Here is a 9,421-nt window from a genome sequence, read left to right as displayed (position 1 = left end):
TATCTCAATTTCCTTTCTGGATCGTTCATCGGTAACATATCGAAATGCAGATGGTTTTTGTATGTTGATCTTGGGTCCTGGAACCTTGCTGAACTCACATATTAGCAGCTTTTTCCCTCTATGTTCTCCTGCCATTTGGCCCCAAATGTGTCACAAATGCAGAAGTGGATAGTTTCCGGTGGAGGAAAAGGGAACCTTCAGGTACGTGGAAAGTACCAGGAAAATAATGGAGAGGAAGAAGTTCAGTGAAATGACGCCAGAAGCTTTAAAATTTAAACTCCCGCTGTCACCCCTGATCCTAATTAGCATATCAAATACTTGGAAAATTGATCTGACAGGTAGACCTCCACCCAGGTCTCAGAGTGAGTACTAGGTGGTGCCCATGGGGCCAGACCTGATTAGAACAGCAAACATTGAATATCGATTGGACATTGGAACCAGAGCCCACAGGAAACTAACATTCTCCATGGGCAGGGGGAGACCCATAATACTCAAATGTCCGGGGTAGAAACCGAAATCACTTGGTATACGAAGAACATGAAAATCTCAACTCACATAAGAAAAGACAATAGACGCCAACGGTGGGATGACACAGATGTTTGAATCATCTGACAGGGACGTTAAAGCAGATTATATCAAAATACTTGAACTACAAATTGCAAACAGTCTTGACAAAACACTAACACAGAAAAACTTAGCAAAGAAATAGAAAGATATAAACAAGCAAATAGAAATTTTGGAACTGAAAAATTCAATAACTAAAACAAAACAAAAAACCCTCACTAGATGGATTCAATAGCAGAATGGAGATGACAGAGGAAAGAATCAATGAACTCGAAGATATATCAATAGAAATGAATCTGTGGGAACTCCCTGGTGGTCCAGTGGTTAGGACTCAGCGCTTTCACTGCCGAGTGCACAGGTTCAATCACTGGTCAGGGAACTAAGATCCCACAAGCTGTGTGGTGTGGCCAGGAAAAAAAAAAAAAAAAGAAATTAATCTGAAAAATAGAAAAAAGATTTAAAAAACTGAACAGAGTCTCAGGGGCCCATGGGACCACAACAAAGGGCTATATTTCTGGTGCTGGAGTCCCAGAAGGAAAGGAGAAAGACTGTGGGGCTGAAAACATATTTTGAGGAAATAATAACTGAAAACTTTGCAAGTTTGGTGAAAGATATAAACTTACAATTGAAGAAGCAGGGCTAATCCCATCCAGGATAAGCTGAAAGAAATCCACACCAAGACGCTTCAATATCAAATTGCTGGAAACTACAAACAAAGGAAAAATCTTAAGAGCAGCCAGAGAAAAGTTATGTATTACCTATAGAGGAGCTAGGATTTGGATGACTGGGCTTCTCTTCAGAAATCGTAGAGACCAGAAAGAAGTATTGGTAATACAACATTTTTCTGAGCACTGCAAGAAAAGAAACGTCAATTCAGGTTTCCACACCTAGCAAACTTCTGTAACTTGAAAAGAGCATCAACAAAAATCCTACAGCTAATATCATACTCTCTGTGGAAGACTTACTGTGAAAGGCTTTTTCCCCGAAGATCAGCATCGAGTCAAGGATGCCCATCTTGTCATTCTTATTCAACACAGTACCAGCATTTGTAGCCAGTGCAATAGACCAAGAAAAGGAAATAACAGCATACGAACTGGAAGGGAAGAATAAAACTGTCCTTTTTTCTAGCAACACGATTATCTATGTAGAAAATCCCAGGGAATCTATTTTTTAAAAAAGAACCAAACTGTTAGAACAAATAAGTGAGTTTAGAAAGGTTGCAGGATACAAGATCAACACAAAGAAGTCAATCATATTCCTGTATATAAGCAGTGAATAATTGGAAACCAAAATTTTAAGAAAGTTGCTCTTTATAATAGCTCCCACTTAATAGACATTAAAATGTCTAGGTGTCAATTTAGCAAAACATGTATGCTGTGTGCTGAAAACTACAAAATGCTGTTGGAAACATCAGAAAGATCTAAACAAATGGAAAGACTTATCATGTTCATGGATTTGAAGACTCAGCATAGTAAAAATGTCATTTCTCCCCAAAGTGATCTACAGACTTCACACATTACCAGCCAAAATTCCAGGAAGATTATTTTGTAGATGTAGACAAGCCAGTTCTAGAATTTATATGGAAGGGCAATGAAACTGGAATGACTAAAACAATTTGAGGACTTCCCTTGTGTTGCAGTGTTAAGAATCCGCCTGCCAATGCAGGGGACACGGGTTCGAGCCCTGGTCTGGGAAGATCCCACATGCCGCGGAGCAACTAAGCCTGTGCGCCACAACTACTGAGCCTGTGCTCTAGAGCCCGCGAGCCACAACTACTGAGCCCACATACCACAACGACTGAAACCTGAGTGCCTAGAGTCCGTGCTCCGCAACAAAAGAAGCCACCGCAATGAGAAGCCCACGCACCACAACGAAGAGTAGCCCCGGCTCGCCGCAACTAGAGAAAGCCCGCGCACAGCAACGAAGACCCAACACAGCCAAAAATAAATAAATTAATTAATTAAAAAATAAAGACAGTTTAAAAAAAGTTAAGAAAACCCCACACACAGGGAGATCAGCTCGGTGCTTTGTGACCACCTAGAGGTGTGGGATAGGGAGGATGGGAGGGAGGGAGATGCAGGAGGGAAGAGATATGGGAACATGTGTATATGTATAACTGATTCACCTTGTTATAAAGCAGAAACTAGCACACCATTGTAGAGCAATTATACCCCAATAAAGATGTAAAAAAAAAAAAACCCACAAAACTCAGCACTAAGAAAACAACACAATTTACAAATAGGAAAGGTGTTGGGACTTTGGGCATGGGTTTGATCCCTGGTCAAGGAACTAAGATCCTGCATGCTGCGCAGTGTAGCAAAAAAAAAAAAAAAAAAAAAAGGGATGTAACCACAAATGCAAAAGGTCTTGAACAGACGCTTCACCAAAGGGGATGTATAGATGGCAACTAAGCACATGAAAAGATGCTTAGCACCATTAGCCATGACAGAAATGCAAACTAGAACCTTGATAAGAGAGCACTGCGTGCTTCTCAGAACGAGTAAAGAAGAAACCAACAATACCAAGTGCTGGCGAGGATGTGAAGCAACGGGAACTCTGGGATACGGATGCTGGGAAGGCAAAGCGGTGCGTCCACTCTGGGAGATGCTTTCTCAGTTTCTTATGCAGGTAACTATATGCTTACCGTGGGAAACAGCAACGCAACCTCAGGCGTTTGTCCTAGAGAAGTGAAAACGTGTGTTCACACACAAACCTGTGCGTGAACACTGGTGGTGGCTTTGTTTGTAACAGCTGGAAACAACCCAAACATCTCTCAGTGGGTGAATGGATGGACGGACCGTGGTGATCTAGACCATGGAATACTACCGAGTCACGAAAGAAACAAACTGTGGATTCACACAACCTCCCAGATGAATCGCAAGACATTACAGAGTGAGAGAGGCCAGTCCCCCAAGGTGGCCTTCTATCTGTTTCCATCCACAGGACCAGCCTACCATCGTGGAAAACAGATCAGTGGTTGCCAGAGGTTATGGGTGGAGGAAGTGTGCCCGAAAGGGATGGCAGGGGGTAGGTTTCGGGGTGATGTAACTGTAACCTGTTACAGTGACGGCTATCCGCATGTGTTAAAATTCAGAGAACTGTCCACCAAAATTAAAAAGTCAATTTTTAATGGAGGGGATAAATTAGGAGTTTGGGATTAACATATACACACTACTATATATAAAATAGATAATCAACTAGGACCTACTGTAGAGCACAGGGAACTCTACTCAATATTCTGTAATAAACTATATGGGAAAAGAATCTGAAAAAGAATATATATATATATATATAAACTGAATCACTTTGCTGTACACCTGAAACTAACACAGTATTGTAAATGAACTATATTCCAATATAAAATACAAATTAAATTTTAAAAAGTCAGTTTTACTATGTGACAATTAAAAATTAGATGAACAAAATATTTTTAAAATGTATGTTTCAGGCCATTTTTACGCGCGCCCGGGCTTTCTCCTCGCAGCGAGTTCTCCTGCTGGGGGCGAGGGGCGACGGCCGCGCTTTCTCGGGGCACCCAGTCGCACAGTCTGGCGCATGCGCCCGGGAGCCGGGAGGATGGTCGTGGGGTCCCTCCTGAGTGGGTCAAAGGCGAGACAGAGCCTTGCAACCCAAGACGAGGGAGGTGTCCTTAAAGATGTTCCCCCCAATAAAAGCCACAGCGGGGCGGGACGGGGGGCAGAAGACGCGGGCCCTGGAGCCCCGTCCCTAACCTGCCGCGGAGGGGCAGCCAGGCTCCCCAGCCCCTCCCTAACCCCCCACCCCTATCCGGCTCCCGGAGGCCTCCCGGGGCCGCCCTGCCCCTCGCCCTCCAGGGCGTGTAGGCCAAGCCCCAGCCTCGTCCCCCGGGGCAGCCTCCCTCCTCCGACGGGCCCGCCCCGCAGCTGCTCCCTCTCCGCACCCCACCTGCGCCCCAGCCGCCGACCTCCGGAGGAAGCGCGACCCTCCCCAGCCCGCCGCGGGGACCGGGCGGAGACCAGACTTTGAGGCTGGGGGCGGGGTATCCTAGCGGCCGGCCCCGCCCCCCCGCCCATCCCGCTGGCTCTTCGCGGAGCTCGCACCCGGCAGATCCCCGGAGGCTCCTGGGGCGCAAGGGCTGGGAGCGCTGCGGGCGCTGGGGCGGTCAGAGCTGCGGAGAACCCTCGCCCGAGGCGCCAAGTGACACTGGTCCCGCTGGAGAGGCGGGTGCGGCCCTCACCGCGAGCTCTCGGCTGCTTCACCCACAGCGCCTCTTCCCCAGCCGGCTGGACACACGCCCTCCCCAGTGGTCACTGCTGCGTCCAAGTTCTGGGGTCAGACGTGCCCCGGAATGCGCCGCCCCGCTCCCCGCACACCGCACGCCCAGAGGCTGCATCTTCCCCTCGGCTCGCCCAACCTGGGGCCCACTCCCCAGCCTGACTCGCGTCCGCGTCTGCCGCCACGGCCCACTGTGTCCTGTCCTAAGGCTGTGCTCAGTGGCGCCCAGAGAAACGTAGAAAAAGTATGTTTAAACGTGCACACGAAGAGTTTTAGAAAAAAAGAGTCAATCGCCTCAAAGTAATAAGCAGCCGTTTAAAATACCATTAAAATCATCAGAATCTTATTGGAAGCTGTACTCATGAAGGTTCTGCGGGAACTGACAGCTCTTCGCTTTTTGGCTGGAAGAGGGTGAATGTGGGAACCTGTTGCTGGGGGCTGGCGAGGTGGGCGCGCACAGCTGCCCCGAGAGGTGCAGATGCCGCCGAGGCCCAGGCGCTGCTGTCCGGAGGCCCCACTGCCAGGACCCGTCTCCCCGCCCTGCCTGCCGAGCTGCCTCCCCTTCCTCTGGTGGCCCAAGCTGGACACCCAAACCCTGGCCTCTGCTCGACCTCCAGGGGCAGAGACCACCAGCCAGGGACAAGCCCTTCCGCCCTCCTCAGCGCAGAGCCCAGCTCGCAGCTGCAGCCCGGCCCCCCGACACGAGTTGTTGCTCCTGCAAGCTAGAAACCCCCCAACTGCCAAACACGTCAGAGCCCAGCAACTCTGAGGCATCGACCATTTCTTTGTTCCTTCCTGACTAAACTCAGGGAGTGTCCCCCCACCCTCCTTCCGAGAGCCCTCTGCAGTCGGCCTTCCCCCCCAGGGCTCATCTCGTCAAGGTGAGTTCCTGTCTCCAGATGGCCATGATCAGAGCTCCCCTCGCTTGGCCCGCAGCCTGGTGACAGTCGATCCTTTCCTGGAAACTCTCCTCCCCTCCTCAGCTCTGACCACCACCCCCCACCCCCCCAGCGTCCTCATCCAGCCTCTCCTTATGCCCACTGTGCGCACGCTGGGGCCCCTGCCACCGCAGCCCTTCTGGCCTTTCCATGGAAATCCTCAACAAGCCTTCCAGAAGACTTCTCATTAGAAGCCTTGGAGAACACAAGCCAGTGGGAGGACATATTTGAAGTCCTGAAGAAAAAGAAAGACCTGTCAACCAAGAATTCTATATCCAGCAAAACTATCTTTCAGAAATGAAGGAAGTAAGATGTTTCCAGATAAGTAAAAGTTCAGGGAGCTCATTTCCTGCCCTACTGGAAATGCTAAAGAGAGTCCTTGGGGCTGAATGAAAACACACTAGACAGTAACTCAAAACCACGAGAAAGTACAGAATACAGTAAAGGTTGCTGCATGGGAGAAGCTAAAAGCTGGTGTTATTGCAGTTTTGGTTTGTAACTCCTCCGTTTTTTTCCATATGATTTAAAAGGCAAATGCATGAAACAATAGTTATAAATCTATGTTAATGGACACACAATAGATGAAGATGAATCTGTGACAACAACAGCAGAGGGCTGTGGTTGTGTAGGAGCAGAGTGTTTACTACCGAAACCAAATTGGTATTATTCAAACTAGTTTTTTATAAGCTTACGATTTTAATTGTCACTCCCAAGGAAACCAGTAAGAAAATACAGAAAAGGAAAGAAGAAGGACATCAAAATAGTACATCACAAAAAATCAACTAAATACCCAAAAGGCAGTAATAGAAGAACTGAAGGACAAAAACCATATAAGACATATAAGAAAACAAATAGCTATGGTAGAAGTAAGTCCTTTCTTTTCAGTATTCACTCTATTTTTAAAAAATATATTTATTTATTCATTTGGGCTGTGCCGGGTCTTAGTTGCGACACGCAGGGTCTCTGTTGTGGCATGCATGTGGGATCTAGTTCCCCGACCAGGGATCGAACCCAGGCCCCCTACGTTAGGAGCAAAGAGTCTTACCCACTGGACCACCAGGGAAGTCCCTCAGTATTCACTTTAAATGTAAATGGAGGGCTTCCCTGGTGCTGCAGTCATTAAGGATCTGCCTGCCAATGCGGGGCACACGGGTTTGAGCCCTGGCCCGGGAAGATCCCACGTGCCACGGAGCAGCTAAGCCCGTGCGCCACAACTACTGAAGCCCATGCACTTAGAGCCCATGATCCACAGCCACAGAAGCCACTGCAATGAGAAGCCCATGCACCACAACGAAGAGTAGCCCCCGCTCACGGCAACTAGAGAAAGCCTGCACGCAGCAACAAAGACCCTACGCAGGCAAAAATAAGTAAGTAAATAAAATATATATTTTTAAAACTTTAAATGGGTTAAAGTCTCCAATTAAAAGACAGAGATTGGCAAAGGCGATCCACCTTTGTACACTTGCTGTGTACAAGAAACTCACTTTACATACAAAGACACAAAGAGGTTGAAAGTAAAAGGATGGAATAAGACGTTCCATGCAAACAGGAATCAGAGAAGCTGGGGCGGCTGCGTTATTATCACGCAAAATGGGCTCGAGTTCAGTTATTTTTCTTGAGATCCCGTATGGAATGGGTTGTACCTGCCTGGATCATATAAAGGGTGAGGTTTTTGTCTTTGCAGTCTCTTAATGCTCATCCAATAATAAAACTGTTTTATCCCTTTCTACCCTTGTGGAAGGACTCACTGGGTTTTTGGGTTTTTTTAAATAAATTTATTTATTTTATTTATTTATTTTTGGCTGCGGTGGGTCTTCGTTGCGTGCGCGGCTTCTCATTGCAGTGGCTTCTCTTGTTGCGGAGCACGGGCTCTAGGCACGTGGGCTTCAGGAGTTGTGACTCGTGGGCTCAGTAGCTGTGCTTGCGGGCTCTAGAGCACAGGCTCAGTAGTTGTGGCGCACGGGCTTAGTTGCTCCGTGGCATGTGGGATCTTCCCGGGCCAGGGCTCGAACCCGTGTCCCCCGCATTGGCAGGCGGATTCTTAACCTCTGCGCCACCAGGGAAGTCTGACTCACTGGGCTTTAATTGTTGGTCCACCAGCTCCATCTCCTTCCTGTCTTGGCATGAGACCCAGCCTGCCACTCTGCCCCCAAGACCATCTCCTTCCCTTAACCTGCTCCAATTTTTCTTTCTGAATAAACCTTTTATGTCCTAGATAATTTACTCTTTTTTTTTTTTAATGTTTATGCCTCTCTTCTCTGCCTTGGGCAGGGATCTGTGTCTGTTTCGTTCACTGAGGGAGTGATACCCAGAAGGCCCTACAGAAGCACTGGCGAACAGAGGCAGCTCAAACTTACCACGTGCAAACACCAGCTCCTGCTGCTACATTTCCGTCCCAGCCCATGGAGCCCCAACTCCAGACACTGAGGAACGTTGGTCTATTTGACTCGTACCCCCGTATCCAAGCCAGGGCACCCCATGGCCCCACCTGCCTGCCACAGCCCCTCACCTGTCCATCCTGTTAGAACCAGACTCACGCGTTGCTGGGACCACACTCCTCTAAACGGCAGCCCTTCCACACTTCCTATTTGCTTTCCTGACCTCCTTCTTCTCGCACTGGCACTGGGCACCCCGTTATAAGTTACATATTCAGCTGTTTGTGGTCTGTCTTCCCCAGGCAAAGGTCCGCTCCAGGTAGGGTGGCCGATGGCCCTGTCTGCCTGGGGTTTAGGGCTGAAAATCCTGACCTGAGAAGCCCCGCAGTTCAGGGCAGACCCAGGTATTTCCCCCGCTTCGGGGCCAGTGCTGTTTGTTATTAGTGCTGGGACAGGGTGGCACCCAGTGGGCGCTCAGTACCCGCTTAAGGAATGAATGAGGTACACAGATGTCCAAAGGCTCGTCCCAGCTAAGCTGTGAGCCCTGGCGGGTGTGACCCTAGTCATCCCTCATCCGGGGCCTGAGCGCATCCGCACGTCTCTCCGGGGCAGGGGTGAGGATGGGGTTTCCCGCTTGGCGGGCGGGGGGGCCAGTCTTACTTGGTCCATGGCCAAGGCGGTGGGCCTGCTGGGCCATGGGGCTCCGGGTGTGGTTCCAGATCCTGATGTGGAGGCGGGAGGTAAGGTCCAGCTCAGAAGCGGGCGCTGAGTGTTGCCACCACTTGGTGGCGGTGCACACTGGACAGTGGGGCAGCTGGGACCAGAGCGTGTTCCTCCCCTCCCCGTCCCCTGTGGCCCTGCACACCCTTTGTCCTGGAGAGAAGCACGGCCGCTGCCTCTGTGTGGGCCTCTGCTTCCGCCATCTGGGGCAGCCCGGGCTGCTGAGGAGTCTTGGGGGAGCCTGCACCCGGTCAGTTCCCCGCACCCCCCGCCAGCAAATCCACCATTCCAGCTCCAGGCGGCAAGGACTCCTGGGGTGGCCCTGGGTCCCGCTGGGGTCTCTGTGCGTGGACCAGGGGACCCCTGGATGGTCCAGGCATGGGAAGCAGGAGCTTGTGGGACGGGGAGAGGGGGCCCCAGCCAGAGCTGGGACCTTGGTCCCCCACCCTCCCGGGTGCCTTGATGGGGAGGGGACACCTGGGGCAGACAGGGGTCTCCAGGGGGCCCTTGGGCAGGGGACCGGGCCTGGCTGGGGTAGGGGAGTGGGAGCCTGGGGCTTGAGGGGTGGTT

The 9,421-nt window shown here is 50.1% G+C and overlaps 1 non-coding gene across 1 annotated transcript; it reads right to left on the bottom strand.

Annotated features, from left to right (window-relative positions):
- Positions 1-6,746: 6,746 nt before the first annotated feature.
- TRNAR-CCU (transfer RNA arginine (anticodon CCU)) lies at positions 6,747-6,819 on the bottom strand. The gene has a single exon. It is a non-coding gene; the product is annotated as a tRNA-Arg (tRNA).
- Positions 6,820-9,421: the final 2,602 nt, after the last annotated feature.

Source organism: Tursiops truncatus, chromosome 11 (genome assembly GCF_011762595.2).
Source record: "Tursiops truncatus isolate mTurTru1 chromosome 11, mTurTru1.mat.Y, whole genome shotgun sequence".
In the NCBI taxonomy this organism is placed as follows: Eukaryota; Metazoa; Chordata; class Mammalia; order Artiodactyla; family Delphinidae; genus Tursiops; species Tursiops truncatus.
The sequence above is the reverse complement of the archived record's forward strand: the minus strand, read 5'-3'. Positions and strand labels throughout refer to the sequence as shown.